This window comes from Symphalangus syndactylus, chromosome 22, assembly GCF_028878055.3.
Source record: "Symphalangus syndactylus isolate Jambi chromosome 22, NHGRI_mSymSyn1-v2.1_pri, whole genome shotgun sequence".
NCBI lineage: Eukaryota > Metazoa > Chordata > Mammalia > Primates > Hylobatidae > Symphalangus > Symphalangus syndactylus.
This window is the reverse complement of record NC_072444.2, coordinates 38,833,159-38,852,659: the sequence shown is the minus strand read 5'-3', so window position 1 is coordinate 38,852,659 and position 19,501 is coordinate 38,833,159.

Genomic DNA, 19,501 nt, shown 5'->3' with positions numbered 1-19,501 from the left:
TTCAAGTGGACATTGAGAACACTAAGAGCATATAGTGGAAAAAGGTATATCATCAAATAAAAACTACATAGAAGCATTCTGTGAAAGTTCTTTCTGTTCTGTGCATTCAACTAACAGAGTTCAACCTTAGTTTTGATTGAGCAGTTCTGAAACACACTTTCTGTAGAAAGAGCAAGTGGACATTCGGAGCGCTAAATGTCCTCTAGTGGAAAAAGAATATCTTCATATAAAAACTACACAGAAGAATTCTGTGAAACGTCTTTCTGTTCTGTGCATTCACCTAACAGAGTTGTAGCCTACATTTGATTGAGCAGTTGTGAAACACTCTTTCTGTAGAAGCTGAAAGTGGACATTCGGCGTGCTAAGGGGCCTACAGTGGAAACAGGAATATCTTCAAGTAAAAACTACACAGAAGCATTCTGTGAAACTCCCTTCTGTTCTGTGCATTCAACTAAGAGAGTTGAAGCTTACTTTTGATTGAGCAGTTCTGAGACACTCTTTCTGTAGTAACTGAAGCTGGACATTCGTAGCGCTGAGGGTCCTACAGTGAAAAAAGGAATATCTTCAAATAAAACTACAGAGAAGAATTCTGTGAATTTCTTTCTGTTCCGTGCTTTCAACTAACAGAGTTGAACCTTAGTTTTGATTGAGCAGTTCTGAGACACTTTTTCTTTAGAAACTGCAAGTGGACATTCGGAGCGCTAAGGGACATATAGTGGAAAAAGTAATATCTTCAAATAAAAACTACACAGAAGCATTCTGTGAAACTTCTTTCTGTTCTGTGCATTCAACTAACAGAGTTAAAGCTAACTTTTGATTGAGAAGTTCTGAAACATTCCTTCTAAGGAAACTACAGGCGGAATTTGGAGCGCTATGGCGCCTATAGTGTAAAAAGGAATATCTTTAAATAAAAACTACAGAGAAGCATTCTGTGAAACTTCTTTCTGTTCTGTGCATTCAACTAACAGAGTTGAAGCTTACTTTTGATTGAGCAGTTCTGAAACACTCTTTCTGTAGAAACTGCACATGGACATTCGGAGGGCTAAGGGGCCTATAGTGGAATAAGGAATATCTTCAAATAAAAACTACACAGAAGCATACTGTGAAAATTCTTTCTGTTCTGTGCATTCAACTAACAGAGTTGAAGCTTACTTTTGATTGAGCAGTTCTGAAACACTTTCTGTAGAAACTGTATGTGGACATTCGAAGCGCTAAGGCGCCTATAGTGGAAAAAGGAGTATCCTCAAATAAAAACTACGCAGAAGCATACTGTGAAAATTCTTTCCTTTCTGTGCATTCAACTAACAGAGTTGAAGTTTACTTTTGATTGAGCAGTTCTGAAACTCTTTCTGTAGAAACTGCAAGTCTACATTCGGAGCGCTAAGGGGCTTGTAGTTAAAAAAGGAATATCTTCATATACAAACTACACAGAAGCATTCTGTGAAACTTCTTTCTGCTCTGCGCATTCAAGTAAGACAGTTGAAGTTTACCTTTAATTGAGCAGTTCTGAAACACTCTTTGTGTAGAAACTGCAAGTGGACATTCCGAGTGTAAAGGGGCCTATAGTGGAAAAAGAAATATCCTGAAGAAAAACTACACAGAAGCATTCTGTGAAACTTCCTTCTGTTCTGTGCATTCAACTAACAGAGTTGAAGCTTACTTTTGATTCAGCAGTTCTGAAACACTCTTTCTGTAGAAACTGCAAGTGGACATTCAGAGCGCTGAGTGTCCTGTAGTGGAAAAATTAATATCTTCAAATAAAAACTGCACAGAGGCATACTGTGAAAATTCTTTGTGTTGTGTGCATTCAACTAACAGAGTTGAAGCTTACTTTTGATTGAGCAGTTCTGAAACACTTTCTGTTGATACTGCAAGTGGACATTCCGAGCGCTAAGGGGCCTATAGTGGAAAAAGTAATATCTTCATATACAGACTACACAGAAGCATTCTGTGAAACTTCTTTCTGTTCTGTGCATTGAACTAACAGAGTTGAACCTTAGTTTTGATTGAGCAGTTCTGAAACACACTTTCTGTAGAAACTGCAAGTGGATATTTGGAGCGCTAAAATGATTATAGTGGAAAAAGTATATCTTCAAATAAAAACTACACAGAAGCATTCTGTGAAACTTCTTTCTGTTCTGAGCATTCAACTACCAGAGTTGAAACTTACTTTTGATTGAGCAGTTCTGAAACACTCGTTCTGTAGAATCTGTAAGTGGACATTTGGAGCGCTAAGGGGCCTATAGTGGAAAAAGGAACATCTTCAAATAAAAACTACACAGAAGCATTCTGTGAAACTTCTTTCTGTTCTGTGCATTCAACTAATGGAGTTGAAGCCTACTTTTGATTGAGCTGTTCTGAAACACTTTTTCTGTAGAAACTGCAAGTGGACATTCGGAGCGCTAAGGGACATATAGTGGCAAAAGTAATATCTTCAAATAAAAACTACACAGAAGCATTCTGTGAAACTTCTTTCTTTTCTGTGCATTAAACTAACAGAGTTGAACCTTAGTTTTGATTGAGCAGATCTGAAACACACTTTCTGTAGAAACTGCAAGTGTACATTCGGAGCGCTAATGGGACTATAGTGGAAAAAGACTATCTACAAATAAAAACTAGAGTGAAGGATTCTGTGAATCGTCTTTCTGTTCTGTTCATTCAATCAACAGAGTTGAACATTATTTTTCATTCAGCAGTTCTGAGACACTCTTTTTATAGAAACTGCAAGTGGACATTCAGATCGCTAAGGGACCTACAGTGGAAAAAGGAGTTTCCTCAAATAAAGACTACACAGAAGCATTCTGTGAAACTTCTTTCTGTTGTGTGCATTCAACTTATAGTGTTGAAACTTACTTTTTTTATTTTTATTTTTTTATTATACTTTAGTGTTTTAGGGTACATGTGCACAGTGTGCAGGTTTGTTACATATGTATCCATGTGCCACGTTGATTTCCTGCAGCCATTAACTCGTAATTTAGCATTAGGTGTATCTCCTAATGCTGTCCCTCCCCCCTCGCCCCACCCCACAACAGTCCCCAGAGTGTGATGTTCCCCTTCCTGGGTCCATGAGTTCTCATTGTTCAATTCCCACCTATGAGTGAGAACATGCGGTGTTTGGTTTTTTGTCCTTGCGATAGTTTACTGAGAATGATGTTTTCCAGTTTCATCCATGTCCCTACAAAGGACACGAACTCATCCTTTTTTATGGCTGCATAGTATTCCATGGTGTATATGTGCCACATTTTCTTAATCCAGTCTATCGTTGTTGGACATTTGGGTTGGTTCCTACTCTTTGCTATTGTGAATAGTGCTGCAATAAACATACGTGTGCATGTGTCTTTATAGCAGCATGATTTATAGTCCTTTGGGTATATACCCAGTAATGGGATGGCTGGGTCAAATGGTATTTCTAGTTCTAGATCCCTGAGGAATCGCCACACTGATTTCCACAATGGTTTAACTAGTTTACAGTCCCATCAACAGTGTAAAAGTGTTCCTATTTCTCCACATCCTCTCCAGCACCTGTTGTTTCCTGATTTCTTAATGATGGCCATTCTAACTGGTGTGAGATGGTATCTCACTGTGGTTTTGATTTGCATTTCTCTGATGGCCAGTGATGATGAGCATTTCTTCATGTGTTTTTTGGCTGCATAAATGTCTTCTTTTGAGAAGTGTCTGTTCATGTCCTTTCCCACTTTTTGATGGGGTTGTTTGTTTTTTTCTTGTAAATTTGTTTGAGTTCATTGTAGATTCTGGATATTAGCCCTTTGTCTGATGAGTAGGTTGTGAAAATTTTCTCCCATTCTGTAGGTTGCCTGTTCACTCTGATGATAGTTTCTTTTGCTGTGCAGAAGCTCTTTAGTTTAATGAGATCCCATTTGTTGATTTTGGCTTTTGTTGCCATTGCTTTTGGTGTTTTAGACATGAAGTCCTTGCCCATGCCTATGTCCTGAATGGTAATGCCTAGGTTTTCTTGTAGGATTTTAATGGTTTTATGTCTAACATATAAGTCTTTAATCCATCTTGAATTAATTTTTGTATAAGGTGTAAGGAAGTGATCCATTTGCAGCTTTCTACATATGGCTAGCCAGTTTTCCCAGCACCATTTATTAAATAGGGAATCCTTTCCCCATTTCTTGTTTTTGTCAGGTTTGTCAAAGATCAGATAGTTGTAGCTATGCGGCATCATTTCTGAGGGCTCTGTTCTGTTCCATTGATCTATGTCTCTGTTGTGGTACCAGTACCATGCTGTTTTGGTTACTATAGCCTTGTAGTATAGTTTAAAGTCAGGTAGAGTGATGCCTCCAGCTTAGTTCTTTTGGCTTAGGATTGACTTGGCGATGCGGGCTCTTTTTTGGTTCCATATGAACTTTAAAGTAGTTTTTTCCAATTCTGTGAAGAAAGCCATTGGTAGCTTGATGGGGATGGCATTGAATCTATAAATTACCTTGGGCAGTATGGCCATTTTCACGATATTGATTCTTCCAACCCATGAGCATGAAATGTTCTTCCATTTGTTTGTATCCTCTTTTATTTCATTGAGCAGTGGTTTGTAGTTCTCCTTGAAGAGGTCTTTCACATCCCTTGTAAGTTGGATTCCTAGGTATTTTATTCTCTTTGAAGCAATTGTGAATGGGAGTTCACTCATGATTTGGCTCTCTGTTTGTCTGTTATTGGTGTACAAGAATACTTGTCATTTTTGTACATTAATTTTGTATCCTGAGAATTTGCTGAAGTTGCTAATCAGCTTAAGGAGATTTTGGGCTGAGACAATGGGGTTTTCTAGATATACAATCATGTCATCTGCAAACAGGGACAATTTGACTTCCTCTTTTCCTAATTGAATACCCTTTATTTCCTTCTCCTGCCTGATTGCTCTGGCCAGAACTTCCAGCACTATGTTGAATAGGAGTGGTGAGAGAGGGCATCCCTGTCTTGTGCCAGTTTTCAGAGGGAATGCTTCCAGTTTTTGCCCATTCAGTATGATATTGGCTGTGGGTTTGTCAGAGATAGCTGTTATTATTTTGAGATATGTCCCATCAATACCTAATATATTCAGAGTTTTTAGCATGAAGGGTTGTTGAGTTTTGTCAAAGGCCTTTTCTGCATCTATTGAGATAATCATGTGATTTTCGTCTTTGGTTCTGTTTATATGCTGGATTACATTTATTGATTTGCGTATGTTGAACCAGCCTTGCATCCCAGGGATGAAGCCCACTTGATCATGGTGTATAAGCTTTTTGATGTGCTGCTGGATTCGGTTTGCCAGTATTTTATTGAGGATCTTTGCATCAATGTTCAGCAAGGATATTGGTCTGAAATTCTCTTTTTTCGTTAAGTCTCTGCCAGGTTTTGGTATCAGGACGATGCTGGCTTCGTAAAATGTGTTAGGGAGGATTCCCTCTTTTTCTATCAATTGGAATAGTTTCAGAAGGAATGGTACCAGTTCCTCCTTGTACCTCTGGTAGAATTCAGCTGTGAATCCATCAGGTCGTGGACTCTTTTTGGTTGGTAAGCTATTGATTATTGCCACAATTTCAGAACCTGTTATTGGTCTATTCAGAGATTCAACTTCTTCCTGGTTTAGTCTTGGGAGGGTGTATTTGTCGAGGAATTTATCTATTTCTTCTAGATTTTCTAGTTTATTTGCATAGACGTGTTTGTAGTATTCTCTGATGGTAGATTGTATTTCTGTGGGATTGGTGGTGATATCCCCTTTTTCGTTTTTTATTGCATCTATTTGATTCTTCTCTCTTTTCTTCTTTATTAGTCTTGCTAGTGGTCCATCAATTTTGTTGATCTTTTCAAAAAACCAGCTCCTGGATTCATTAATTTTTTGAAGGGTTTTTTGTGTCTCTATTTCCTTCAGTTCTGCTCTGATTTTAGTTATTTCTAGCCTTCTGCTGGCTTTTGAATATGTTTGCTCTTGCTTTTCTATTTCTTTTAATTGTGATGTTAGGGTGTCAATTTTGGATCTTTCCTGCTTTCTCTTGTGGGCATTTAGTGCTATAAATTTCCCTCTACACACTGCTTTGAACGTGTCCCAGAGATTCTGGTATGTTGTGTCTTTGTTCTCGTTGGTTTCAAAGAACATCTTTATTTCTGCCTTCATTTCATTATGTACCCAATAGTCATTCAGGAGCAGGTTGTTCAGTTTCCATATAGATGAGCGGTTTTGAGTGAGTTTCTTAATCCTGAGTTCTAGTTTGATTGCACTGTGGTCTGAGAGACAGTTTGTTATAATTTCTGTTCTTTTACATTTGCTGAGGAGAGCTTTACTTCCAACTATGTGGTCAATTTTGGAATAGGTGTGGTGTGGTGCTGAAAAAAATGTATATTCTGTTGACTTGGGGTGGAGAGTTCTGTAGATGTCTATTAGGTCCTCTTTATGTAGAGCTGAGTTCAATTCCTGGATATCCTTGTTAACTTTCTGTCTCGTTGATCTCTCTAATGCTGACAGTCGGGTGTTAAAATCTCCCATTATTATTGTGTGGGAGTTTAAGTCCCTTTGTAGGTCACTGAGGACTTGCTTTATGAATCTGGGTGCTCCTGTGTTGGGTGCATATATATTTAGGATAGTTAGCTCTTCTTGTTGAATTGATCCCTTTACCATTATGTAATGGCCATCTTTGTCTCTTTTGATCTTTGTTGGTTTAAAGTCTATTTTATCAGAGACTGGGATTGCAACCCCTGCCTTTTTTTGATTTCCAGTTGCTTCATAGATCTTCCTCCATCCCTTTATTTTGAGTCTATGTGTGTCTCTGCACGTGAGATGGGTTTCCTGAATACAGCACACTGATGGGTCCTGACTCCTTATCCAGTTTGCCAGTCTGTGTCTTTTAATTGGAGCATTTAGCCCATTTACATTTAACGTTAAAATTGTTATGTGTGAATCTGATCTTGTCATTATGATATTAGTTGGTTATTTTGCTTGTTAGTTGCTATAGTTTCCTCCTAGCCTCGATGGTCTTTACAATTTGGCATGTTTTTGCAGTGGCTGGTACCGGTTGTTCCTTTCCATGTTTAGTGCTTCCTTCAGGAGCTCTTTTAGGGCAGGCCTGGTGGTAACAAAATCACTCAGCGTTTGCTTGTCTGTAAAGTATTTTATTTCTCCTTCACTTATGAAGCTTAGTTTGGCGGGATAGGAGATTCTGGGTTGAAAATTCTTTTCTTTAAGAATGTTGAATATCGGCCCCCACTCTCTTCTGGCTTGTAGAGTTTCTGCTGAGAGATCAGCTGTTAGTCTGATGGGCTTCCCTTTGTGGGTAACCCGACCTTTCTCTCTGGCTGCCCTTAACATTTTTTCCTTCATTTCAACTTTGGTGAATCTGACAATTATGTGTCTTGGAGTTGCCCTTCTCGAGGAGTATCTTTGTGGCGTTCTCTGTATTTCCTGAATCTGAATGCTGGCCTGCCTTGCTAGATTGGGGAAGTTCTCCTGGATAATATCTTGCAGAGTGTTTTCCAACTTGGTTCCATTCTCCCCATCATTTTCAGGTACACCAATCAGACGTAGGTTTGGTCTTTTCACATAGTCCCAAATTTCTTGGAGGCTTTGTTCATTTCTTTTTATTCTTTTTTCTCTAAACTTCCCTTCTCTCTTCATTTCATTCATTTCATCTTCCATCAGCGATACCCTTTCTTCCAGTTGATCGCATCTGCTACTGAGGCTTCTGCAATCTTCGCGTAGTTCTCGAAACTTGGCTTTCAGCTCCATCAGCTCCTTGAAGCCCTTCTCTCCATTGGTTATTCTAGTTATCCATTCTTCTAATTTTTTTTCAAAGTTTTTAACTTCTTTGCTATTGTTTTGAATTTCCTCTCGTAGCTCAGAGTAGTTTGTTCGTCTGAAGCCTTCTTCTCTCAACTCATCAAAGTCATCCTCCATCCAGCTTTGTTCCGTTGGTGGTGAGGAACTGCGTTCTTTTTGAGGACGAGAAGTGCTCTGTTTTTTAGAGTTTCCAGTTTTTGTGCTCTGTTTTTTCCCCATCTTTGTGGTTTTATCTACATTTTGTCTTTGATTATGGTGATGTACAGGTGGGTTTTTGGTGTGGATGTCCTTTCTGTTTGTCAGTTTTCCTTCTACCAGACAGGACCCTCAGCTGCAGGTCTGTTGGAGTTTACTAGAGGTCCACTCCAGACCCTCTTTGGCTGGGTGTCAGCAGCAGTGGCTGCAGAGCAGCATATTTTCGTAAGACCACAATTTCAGCTGTCTGATAGTTCCTCTGAAAGTTTTGTCTCAGAGGAGTACCCGGTTGAATGAGGTGTCAGTCTGTCCCTACTGGGGGGGTGCCTCCCAGTTAGGCTGCTCAGGGGTGAGGGACCCACTTTAGGAGGCAGTCTGTCCATTCTCAGATCTCCAGCTGCATGCTGGGGGAACCACTACTCTCTTCAAAGCTGTCAGTCAGACAGGGACATTTAAGTCTGTGGAGGTTCTTGCTGAGTTTTTGTTTGTCTGTGCCCTGCCCCCAGAGGTGGAGCCTACAGAGGCAGGCAGGCCTCCTTGAGCTGTGGTGGGCTCCACCCAGTTCGAGCTTCCTGGCTGCTTTGTTTACCTATGCATGCCTGGGCAATGGCGGGCGCCCCTACCCCAGCCTCGCTGCCGCCTTGCAGTTGATCTCAGACTGCTGTGCTAGCAATCAGTGAGACCCCATGGGCATAGAACCCTCCGTGCCAGGTGCGGGACACAATCTCCTAGTGTGCCGTTTTCCAGGCCCATTGGAAAAGCGCAGTATTAGGATGGGACTGACCTGATATTCCAGGTGCCGTCTGTTTCCCCTTTCTTTGACTAGGAAAGGGAACTCCCTGACCCCTTGCACTTCCCGAGTGAGGCAATGCCTCGCCCTGCTTCAGCTCGCGCACAGTGCGCTTCACCGACTGTCCTGCACCAACTGTTAGGCACTCCCTAGTGCGATGAAACAGGTACTTCAAGCAGAATTGGAGAAATCACGCGTCTTCTGTGTCGCTGGGGCTGGGAGCTGGAGAGGGGAGCAGTTCCTATTCGGCCATCTTCGCTCCACCTCCTGAAACTTACTTTTGATTGAGCAATTCAGAAACGCTCTTTCTGTAGATACTGCACGTGGACATTCACAGGGCAAAGGGGCCTATAGTGGAAAAAGGAATATCTTCAAATGAAAACTACACAGAAGAATTCTGTGAAACTACCTTCTGTTCTGTGCATTCAACTAACAGATTTGAAGCTTACTTTTCATTGAGCAGTTCTGAAACACTCTTTCTGTACAAACTGCAGGTGGACATTCGGAACGCTAAGGGCCCAGTAATGGAAAAAGGAATATCTTCAAATAAAAACTACACAGAAGCATTCTGTGAAACTTCTTTCTGTTCTGTGCATTCAACTAACATAGTTGCAAGTATCTTTTGATTGAGCAATTCTGACATACTCTTTCTGAAGAAACTGCAAGTGGACATTCGGAGCACTAAGTGGCCTATAGTGGAAAAAGGAACATCTTAAAATAAAAACTGCACAGAAGCATTCTGTGAAACTTCTTTCTATTCTGTGCACTCAACTAACGGAGTTGAAGCTTACTTTTGATTGAGCAGTTGTGAAACACTCTTTCTGTAGAAACTTCACGTGGACATTTGGAGCGCTAAGGGGCCTATAGTGGAAAAAGGAATATCTTCAAATAAAAACCACACAGAAGCATACTGTGAAAATTCTTTCTGTTCTGTGCATTCAACTAACAGTGTTGAAGCTTACTTTTGATGGAGCAGTTCTGAAACACTCTTTCTGTAGAAACTGCAAGTGGACATTCAGAGCACTAAGGGGCTTGTAGTGGAAAAAGGAATATCTTCATATACAAACTACACAGAAGCATTCTGTGAAACTTCTTTCGGCTCTGTGCATTTAAGTAAGACAGTTGAAGTTTACCTTTGATTGAGCAGTTCTGAAACTCTCTTTCTGTAGAAACTGCAATTGGACATTCGGAGTGCAAAGGGGCCTATAGTGGAAAAAGAAATATCCTCAAAGAAAAAATACACAGAAGCATTCTGTGAAAATTCCTTCTTTTCTGTGCATTCAACTGACAGAGTTGAAGCTTACTTTTGATTGAGCAGTTCTGCAACACTCTTTCTGTAGAAACTGCAAGTGGACATTCAGAGCGTTAACTGTCCTATAGTGGAAAATGAAATATCTCCAAATAAAAACTGCACAGAAGCATACTGTGAAAATTCTTTGTGTTCTGTGCATTCAACTAACAGAGTTGAAGCTTACTTTTGATTAAGCAGTTCTGAAAGACTTTCTGTAGAAACTGCAAGTGGACATTCCAAGCGCTAAAGGGCCTATAGTGGAAAAAGGAATATCTTCATATACAGACTACACAGAAGCATTCTGTGAAACTTCTTTCTGTTCTGTGCATTCAACTAACAGAGTTGAACCTTAGTTTTGATTGAGCAGTTCTGAAACACACTTTCTGTAGAAACTGCAAGTGGATATTCGGAGCGCTAAAAGGATTATAGAGGAAAAAGTATATCTTCAAATAAAAACTACACAGAAGCATTCTGTGAAACTTCTTCTGTTCTGAGCATTCAACTAACGGAGTTGAAACTTACTTTTGATTGAGCAGTTCTGAAACACCCGTTCTGTAGAACCTGCAAGTGGACATTCGAAGCACTAAGGGTCCTACAGTGTAAAAAGGAATATCCTCAAAGAAAAATTGCACAGAAGCATTCTGTGAAACGTCTTTCTTTTCTATGCATTCAACTAACAGAGTTGAAACTTACTTTTGATTGAGCACTTATAAAACACTCTTTCTGTAGAAACTGCAAGTGGACATTCGGAGCGCTAAGGCACCTATAGTGGAAAAAGGAATATCTCCAAATAAAAACTACTCAGAAGCATTCTGTGAAACTACTTTCTGTTCTGTGCATTCAACTAACAGAGTTGAAGTTTACCTTTGATTGAGCAGTTCTGAAACACTCTTTCTGTAGAAACTGCAAGTGGTCATTCGGAGCGCAAAAGGGCCTATAGTGGAAAAAGGAATATCCTCAAAGAAAAACTGCAAAGAAGCATTTTGTGAAACTTCTTTCTGTTCTGTGCATTCAACTAACAGAGTTGAACCGTTCTTTTGATTGAGCAGTTCTGAAACTCTCTTTCTGTAAAAACTGCAAGTGGACTTTCGGAGCGCTAAGCAGGTTGTAGTGGAAAATGAAATATCTTCAAATAAAAACTACACATTAACATTCTGTGAAACTTCCTTCTGTTCTGTGCATTCAACAAACAGAGTTGAAGCTAACTTCTGATTGAGCAGTTCTGAAACACTCTTTCAGTAGAAACTGCAAGTGGACATTCGGAGCGCTAAGGGGCCTGCACCGGACAAAGGAATATCTTCAAGTTAAAACTACACTGAAGCATTCTGTGAAAATTTCTTCTGTTCTGCGCATTCAACTAACAGAGTTGAAGCTTACTTTTGATTGAGCAATTCTGAAACTCTCTTTCTGTAGAAACTGCAAGTGGACATTCGGAGCGCTAAGGGGCCTGTAGTGGAAAAAGTAATATCTTCAAATAAAAACTACACAGAAGCATTCTGTGAAACTACTTTCTGTTCTGTGCATTCAACTAACAGAGTTGAAACTAACTTTTGATTGAGCAGTTCTGAAACACTTTCTGTAGAAACTGCAAGTGGACATTCCGAGCGCTAAGGGGCCTATAGTGGAAAAAGGAATATCTTCATATACAGACTACACAGAAGCATTCTGTGAAACTTCTTTCTGTTCTGTGCATTGAACTAACAGAGTTGAACCTTAGTTTTGATTGAGCAGTTCTGAAACACACTTTCTGTAGAAACTGCAAGTGGATATTCGGAGCGCTAAAAGGATTATAGTGGAAAAAGTATATCTTCAAATAAAAATTACACAGAAGCATTCTGTGAAAATTCTTCTGTTCTGAGCATTCAACTAACAGAGTTGAAACTTACTTTTGATTGAGCAGTTCTGAAACACTCGTTCTGTAGAACCTGCAAGTGGACATTCAGAGCGCTAACGGGCCTACAGTGTAAAAAGGAATATCCTCAAGAAAACCTAGGCAATACCATTCAGGACATAGGCGTGGGCAAGGACTTCATGTCTAAAACACCAAAAGCAATGGCAACAAAAGTCAAAATCGACAAATGGGATCTCATTAAACTAAAGAGCTTCTGCATAGCAAAAGAAACTATCATCAGAGTGAACAGGCAACCTACACAATGGGAGAAAATTTTTGCAACCTACTCATCTGACAACGGGCTAATATCCAGAATCTACAATGAACTCAAACAAATTTACAAGAAAAAAACAAACATCCCCCTCAAAAAGTGGGCAGAGGACATGAACAGACACTTCTCAAAAGAAGACATTTATGCAGCCAAAAAACACATGAAGAAATGCTCCTCATCACTGGCATCAGAGAAATGCAAATCAAAACCACAGTGAGATACCATCTCACACCAGTTAGAATGGTCATCATTAAGAAATCAGGAAACAACAGGTGCTGGAGAGGATGTGGAGAAATAGGAACACTTTTATACTGTTGGTGGGACTGTAAACTAGTTAAACCATTGTGGAAGTCAGTGTGGCGATTCCTCAGGGATCTAGAACTAGAAATACCATTTGACCCAGCCATCCCATTACTGGGTATATACCCAAAGGACTATAAATCATGCTGCTATAAAGACACATGCACACGTATGTTTATTGCGGCACTATTCACAATAGCAAAGATTTGGAACCTACCCAAATGTCCAACAACGATAGACTGGATTAAGAAAATATGGCACATATACACCATGGAATACTATGCAGCCATAAAAAATGATGAGCTCGTGTCCTTTGTAGGGACATGGATGAAACTGGAAAACATCATTCTCAGCAAACTATTGCAAGGACAAAAACCAAACACTGCATGTTCTCACTCATAGGTGGGAATTGAACAATGAGAACTCATGGACACAGGAAGGGGAACATCACGCTCCGGGGACTGTTGTGGGGTGGGGGGATGGGGGAGGAACAGCATTAGGAGATACACCTAATGCTAAATGACGAGTTAATGGGTGCAGGAAATCAACATGGCACATGGATACATATGTAACAAACCTGCACATTGTGCACATGTACCCTAAAACCCTAAAGTATAATAAAAAAGTAAATAAATAAATAAAAAAGAAAATGCTGTAAGAAACAGAAAAAAAAAAAAAGGAATATCCTCAAAGAAAAATTGCACAGAAGCATTCTGTGAAACGTCTTTCTTTTCTATGCATTCAACTAACAGAGTTGAAGCTTACTTTTGATTGAGCAGTTGTGAAACACCTTCTGTAGAAACCGTATGTGGACATTCGAAGCGCTAAGGGGCCTATAGAGGAAAAAGGAGTATCCTCAAATAAAAACTACACAGAAGCATACTGTGAAAATTCTTTGCTTTCTCTGCATTGAGCTAACAGAGTTGAAGCTTACTTTTGATTGAGCAGCTCTGAAACACTTTCCGTAGAAACTGCAAGTCCCATTCGGAGCGCTAAGGGGCTTGTAGTAAAAAAAGGAATATCTTCATATACAAACTACACAGAAGCATTCTGTGAAACTTCTTTCTGCTCGGTGCATTCAAGTAAGACAGTTGAAGTTTACCTTTTATTGAGCAGTTCTGAAACACTCTTTCTGTAGAAACTGCAAGTGGACATTCCGAGGGCAAAGGGGCCTATAGTGGAAAAAGAAATATCCTAAAGAAAAACTACACAGAAGCATTCTGTGAAACTTCCTTCTGTTCTGTGCATTCAACTGACGGAGTTGAAGCTTACTTTTGATTCAGCAGTTCTGAAACACTTTCTGTAGATACTGCAAGTGGACATTCCGAGCGCTAAGGGGCCTATAGTGGAAAAAGGAATATCTTCATATACAGACTGCACAGAAGCATTCTGTGAAACTTCTTTCTGTTCTGTGCATTCAACTAACAGAGTTGAACCTTAGTTTTGATTGAGCAGTTCTGAAACACACTTTCTGTAGAAACTGCAAGTGGATATTCGGAGTGCTAAAATGATTATAGTGGAAAAAGTATATCTTCAAATAAAAACGACACAGAAGCATTCTGTGAAACGTCTTTCTGTTCTGAGCATTCAACTAACAGAGTTGAAACTTACTTTTGATTGAGCAGTTCTGAAACACTTGTTCTGTAGAACCTGCAAGTGGTCATTTGGAGAACTAAGGGGCCTATAGTGGAAAAAGGAACATCTTCAAATAAAAACTACACAGAAGCATTCTGTGAAACTTCTTCCTGTTCTGTGCATTCAACTAACGGACTTGAAGCCTACTTTTGATTGAGCAGTTCTGAAACACTCTTTCTGTAGAAACTGCACCTCGACATTCGGAGCGCTAAGGGTCCCATAGTGGCAAAAGTAATACCTTCAAATAAAAACTACACAGAAGCATTCTGTGAAACTTCTTTCTTTTCTGTGCATTAAACTAACAGAGTTGAACCTTAGTTTTGATTGAGCAGATCTGAAACACCCTTTCTGTAGAAACTGCAAGTGGGCATTCAGAGCGCTAAAGGGTCTATAGTGGAAGAAGACTATCTACAAATAAAAACTAGAGTGTAGGATTCTGTGAATTGTCCTTCTGTTCTGTTCATTCAACCAACAGAGTTGAACATTACTTTTCATTGAGCAGTTCTGAGACACTCTTTCTGTAGAAACTGCAAGTGGACATTCGGAGCGCTAAGGGACCTACAGTGGAAAAAGGAGTATCCGCAAATAAAAACTACACAGAAGCATTCTGTGAAACTTCTCTCTGTTCTGTGCATTCAATTTTTAGTGTTGAAACTTACTTTTGATTGAGCAATTCTGAAACACTCTTTCTGTAGATACTGCATGTGGACATTCAGAGCTCAAAGGGGCCTATAGTGGAAAAAGGAATATCTTCAAATGAAAACTACACAGAAGAATTCTGTGAAACTTCCTTCTGTTCTGTGCATTCAACTAACAGAGTTGCAGCTTACTTTTGATTGAGCAGTTCTGAAAAACACTTTCTGTACAAACTGCAGGTGGACATTCGGAGCGCTAAGGGCCCAGTAATGGAAAAAGGAATATCTTCATATAAAACTACACAGAAGCATTCTGTCCAACTTGCTTCTGTTCTGTGCATTCAACTAACAGAGTTGAAGCTTACTTTTGATTGAGGAATTCTGATAAACTATTTCTGTAGAAACTGCAAGTGGACATTCAGGACGCGAAGGGGCCTATATTGGAAAAAGGAATATCTTCAAATAAAAACTACACAGAAGCATTCTGTGAAACAACTTTCTGTTCTGTGCATTCAACTAACAGAGTTGAATCTTAGTTTTGATTGAGCAGTTCAGAAAACCTCTTTCAGTACAAACTACAAGTGGACATTCGGAGAGCTCAGGGGCCTACATTGGAAAAAGGATTATCTTCAAATTAAAACTACACAGAAGCATTCTGTGAAACTACTTTCTGTTCTGTGCATTCAACTAACAGAGTTGAACATCAGTTTTGATTGAGCAGTTCTGAGACACTGTTTCTGTAGAAACGGCAAGTGGACATTCGGAGTGCTAAGGGGCCAATAGTACAAAAAGAAATATCTTCAAATAAAAACCACATGGAAGCATTCTGTAAAACTTCCTACTTTTCTGTGCATTCAACTGACAGAGTTGAAGCTTACTTTTGATTGAGCAGTTCTGCAACACTCCTTCTGTAGAAACTGCAAGTGGACATTCAGAGCGTTAAGTGTCCTATAGTGGAAAAAGAAATATCTCCAAATAGAAACTACACAGAAGCATTCTGTGAAACTTCTTTCTGTTCTGTGCATTCAACTTACAGAGTTGAAACTAACTTTTGATTCAGCAGTTATGAAACACTCTTTCTGTAGAAACTGAAAGTGGACATTCGGAGCGCTAAGGGGCCTATAGTGGAAAAAGGAATATCTTCCAATAAAAACTACACAGAAGCTTTCTGTGAAACTACTTTGTGTACTGTGCACTCAACTAACAGAGTTGGAACTAACTTTTGATTGAGCAGTTCTGAAACACTCTTTCTGTAGAAACTGCAAGTGGACATTCGGAGTTCAAAGGGGCCTATACTGGAAAAAGAAATATCCTCAAAAAAAACTACACAGAAGCATTCTGTGAATCTTCTTTCTGTTCTGTGCATTCAACTAACAGAGTTGAACCTTACTTTGGATGGAGCAGTTCTGAAACACTCTTTCTGTAGAAACTGCAAGTGGACATTCGGAGCGCTAACGCGCCTATAGTGGAAAAAGGAATATCTTCAAATTAAAACTACACAGAAGCATTCTGTGAAACTTCCTTCTGTTCTGTGCATTCAACTAACAGAGTTGAAGCTTACTTTTGATTGAGCAGTTCGGAAACACTCTTTCTGTAGAAACTGCACGTGGACATTCTGAGCGCTAAGGGTACTATAGTGGAAAAAGGAATATCTTGAAATTAAAACTAAACAGTAGCATTCTGTGAAACTTCCTTCTCTTCTGTGCATTCAACTAACTGAGTTGAAGCTTACTTTTGATTGAGCAGTTCTGAAACACTCTTTCTGTAGAAACTGCAAGTGAACATTCTGAGCGATAAGGGTCCAATAGTGAAAAAAGAAATATCTTCAAATAAACACTACACAGAAGCATACTGTGAAAATTCTTTCTGTTCTATGCATTCAACTAAATGAGTTGAATCTTAGTTTTGATTGAGCACTTCTCAAACACACTTTCTGTAGAAACTGCAAGTGAACATTCAGAGCACTAAGTGGCATATAGTGGAAAGAGGAATATCTTCAAATACAAACTACACAGAAGCATTCTGTGAAACTTCTTTCTGTTCTGTACATTCAAGTAAGACATTTGAAGTTTACCTTTGATTGAGCAGTTCTGAAAGACTCTCTAGAAAGTGCAAGTGGACATTCGGAGCGCAAAGGCGCCAATAGTGGAAAAAGAAATATCCTCAAAGAAAAACTACACAGAAGCATTCTGGAAAACTTCTTCCTTTTCTGTGCATTCAACTAACAGAGTTGAACCTTACTTTTGATTGAGCAGTTCTGAAACACTCTTTCTGTAGAAACTGCAAGTGGACTTTCGGCCCGCTAAGAGGCTTAGAGTAGAAAATAGAATATCATCAAATATAAAATACACATTAGCATTCTGTGAAACTTCCTTCTGTTCTGTTCATTCAACTAGCAGGATCGAAGCTAACTTCTGATTGAGCAGTTCTGAAACACTCTTTCAGTAGAAACTGCAAGTGGATATTCGGAGCGCTCAGGGGCCTACAATGGAAAAAGGATTATCTTCAAATTAAAACTACACAGAAGCATTCTGTGAAACTACTTTCTGTTCTGTGCATTCAATTGACAGAGCTGAAACTTACTTTTGATTGAGCAGTTCTGAAACACTCTTTCTGTAGAAACTGCAAGTGGACATTTGGAGAGCTAAGGAGCCTATAGTGGAAAAAGGAATATCTTCAAATAGAAACTACACAGAAGCATTCTGTGAAACTCTTTCTCTTCTGTGCATTCAACTAACAGAGTTGAAACTAACTTTTGATTGAGCAGTTATGAAACACTCTTTCTGTAGAAACTGAAAGTGGACATTCGGAGCGCTAAGGGGAGTATAGTGGAAAAGAATATCTTCCAATAAAAACTACACAGAAGCATTTTGTGAAACTACTTTCTGTTCTGTGCATTCAACTAATGAAGTTGAACCTTACTTTTGATTGAGCAGTTCTGAAACACTCTTTCTGTAGAAACTGCACGTGGACATACTGAGCGAGAAGGGTACTATAGTGGAAAAAGGAATAACTTCAAATAAAATTAAACAGTAGCATTCTGTGAAACTTACTTCTGTTCTGTGCATTCAACTAACACAGTTGAAGCTTACTTTTGATTGAGCAGTTCTGAAACACTCTTTCTATAGAAACTGCAAGTGGACATTCTGAGCGCTAAGGGGCCTATAGTGGAAAAAGGAATATCTTCAAATAGAAACTGCACAGAATCATTCTGTGAAACATCTTTCAGTTCTGTGCATTCAACAGAAATTCTTGAAGCTTACTTTTGATTGAGCAGTTCTGAAACACTCTTACTGTAGAAACTGCACGTGGACATTCGGAGGCCTAAGGGGCCTATAGTGGAAAAAGTAATATCTTCAAATAAAAACTACACAGAAGCATTCTGTGAAACTTCCTTCTGTTCTCTGCATTCAACAAACAGAGTTCAAGCTTACTTTTGATGGAGCATTTCTGAAACACTCTTTCTGTAGAAACTGCAAGTGGACGTTCAGAGCGCTAAGGGGCCTATAGTGGAAAAAGGAATATCTTCAACTAGAAACTAAACAGAAGCATTCTGTGAAACTACTTTCTGTTCTGTGTATTCAACTAACAGAGTTGAAACTAACTTTTGATTGAGCAGTTCTGAAACACTCTTTCTGTAGAAACTGAAAGTGGACATTCGGAGCGCTAAGGGGCCTATAGTGGAAAAAGGAATATCTTCCAATAAAAACTACACAGAAGCATTCTGTGAAACCACTTGCTGTTCTGTGGATCCAACTAACAGAGTTGAACCTTACTTTTGATTGAGCAGTTCTGAAACAATCTTTCTGTAGAAACTGCAAGTGGACGTTCGGAGCGCTAAGCGGCTTATAGTGGAAAATGGAATACCTTCAAATAAAAACTACGCATTAGCATTCTGTGAAACTTCCTTCTGTTCTGTGCATTCAACTAACAGAATTGAAGCTAACTTCTGATTGAGCAGTTCTGAGACACTCTTCCAGTAGAAACTGCAAGTGGACATTTGGAGCGCTCAGGGGCCTACATTGGAAAAAGGATTATCTTCAAATTAAAACTACACAGAAGCATTCTGTGAAACTACTTTCTGTTCTGTGCATTCAACTGACAGAGTTGAACCTTAGTTTTGATTGAGCAGTTCTGAAACACTATTTTTGTAGAAACTGCAAGTGGACATTCGGAGCGCTAAGTGGACTATAGTGGAAATAGGAATATCTTCAAATAAAAACCACACAGAATCATTCTGTGAAACTTCTTTCAGTTCTGTGCATTCAACAGAAAGACTTGAAGCTTACTTTTGATGGAGCATTTCTGAAACACTCTTTCTGTAGAAACTGCAAGTGGATGTTCAGAGAAATAAGGGGCCTATAGTGGAAAAAGGAATATCTTCAAATAAAAACTAAACAGAAGCATTCTGTGAAACTTCCTTCTGTTCTGTGCATTCAACTAACAGAGTTCAATCTTACTTTTGATGGAGCATTTCTGAAACACTCTTTCTGTAGAAACTGCAAGTGGATATTCTGAGCGCTAAGGGGCCTATAGTGGAAAAAGAATATCTTCAAATAGAAACTACACAGAAGCATTCTGTGAAACTACTTTCTGTTCTGTGCATTCAAATAACAGAGTTGAAACTAACTTTTGACTGAGCAGTTATGAAACACCCTTTCTGTAGAAACTGAAAGTGGACATTCGGAGCACTAAGGGGCCTATAGTGGAAAAAGGAATATCTTC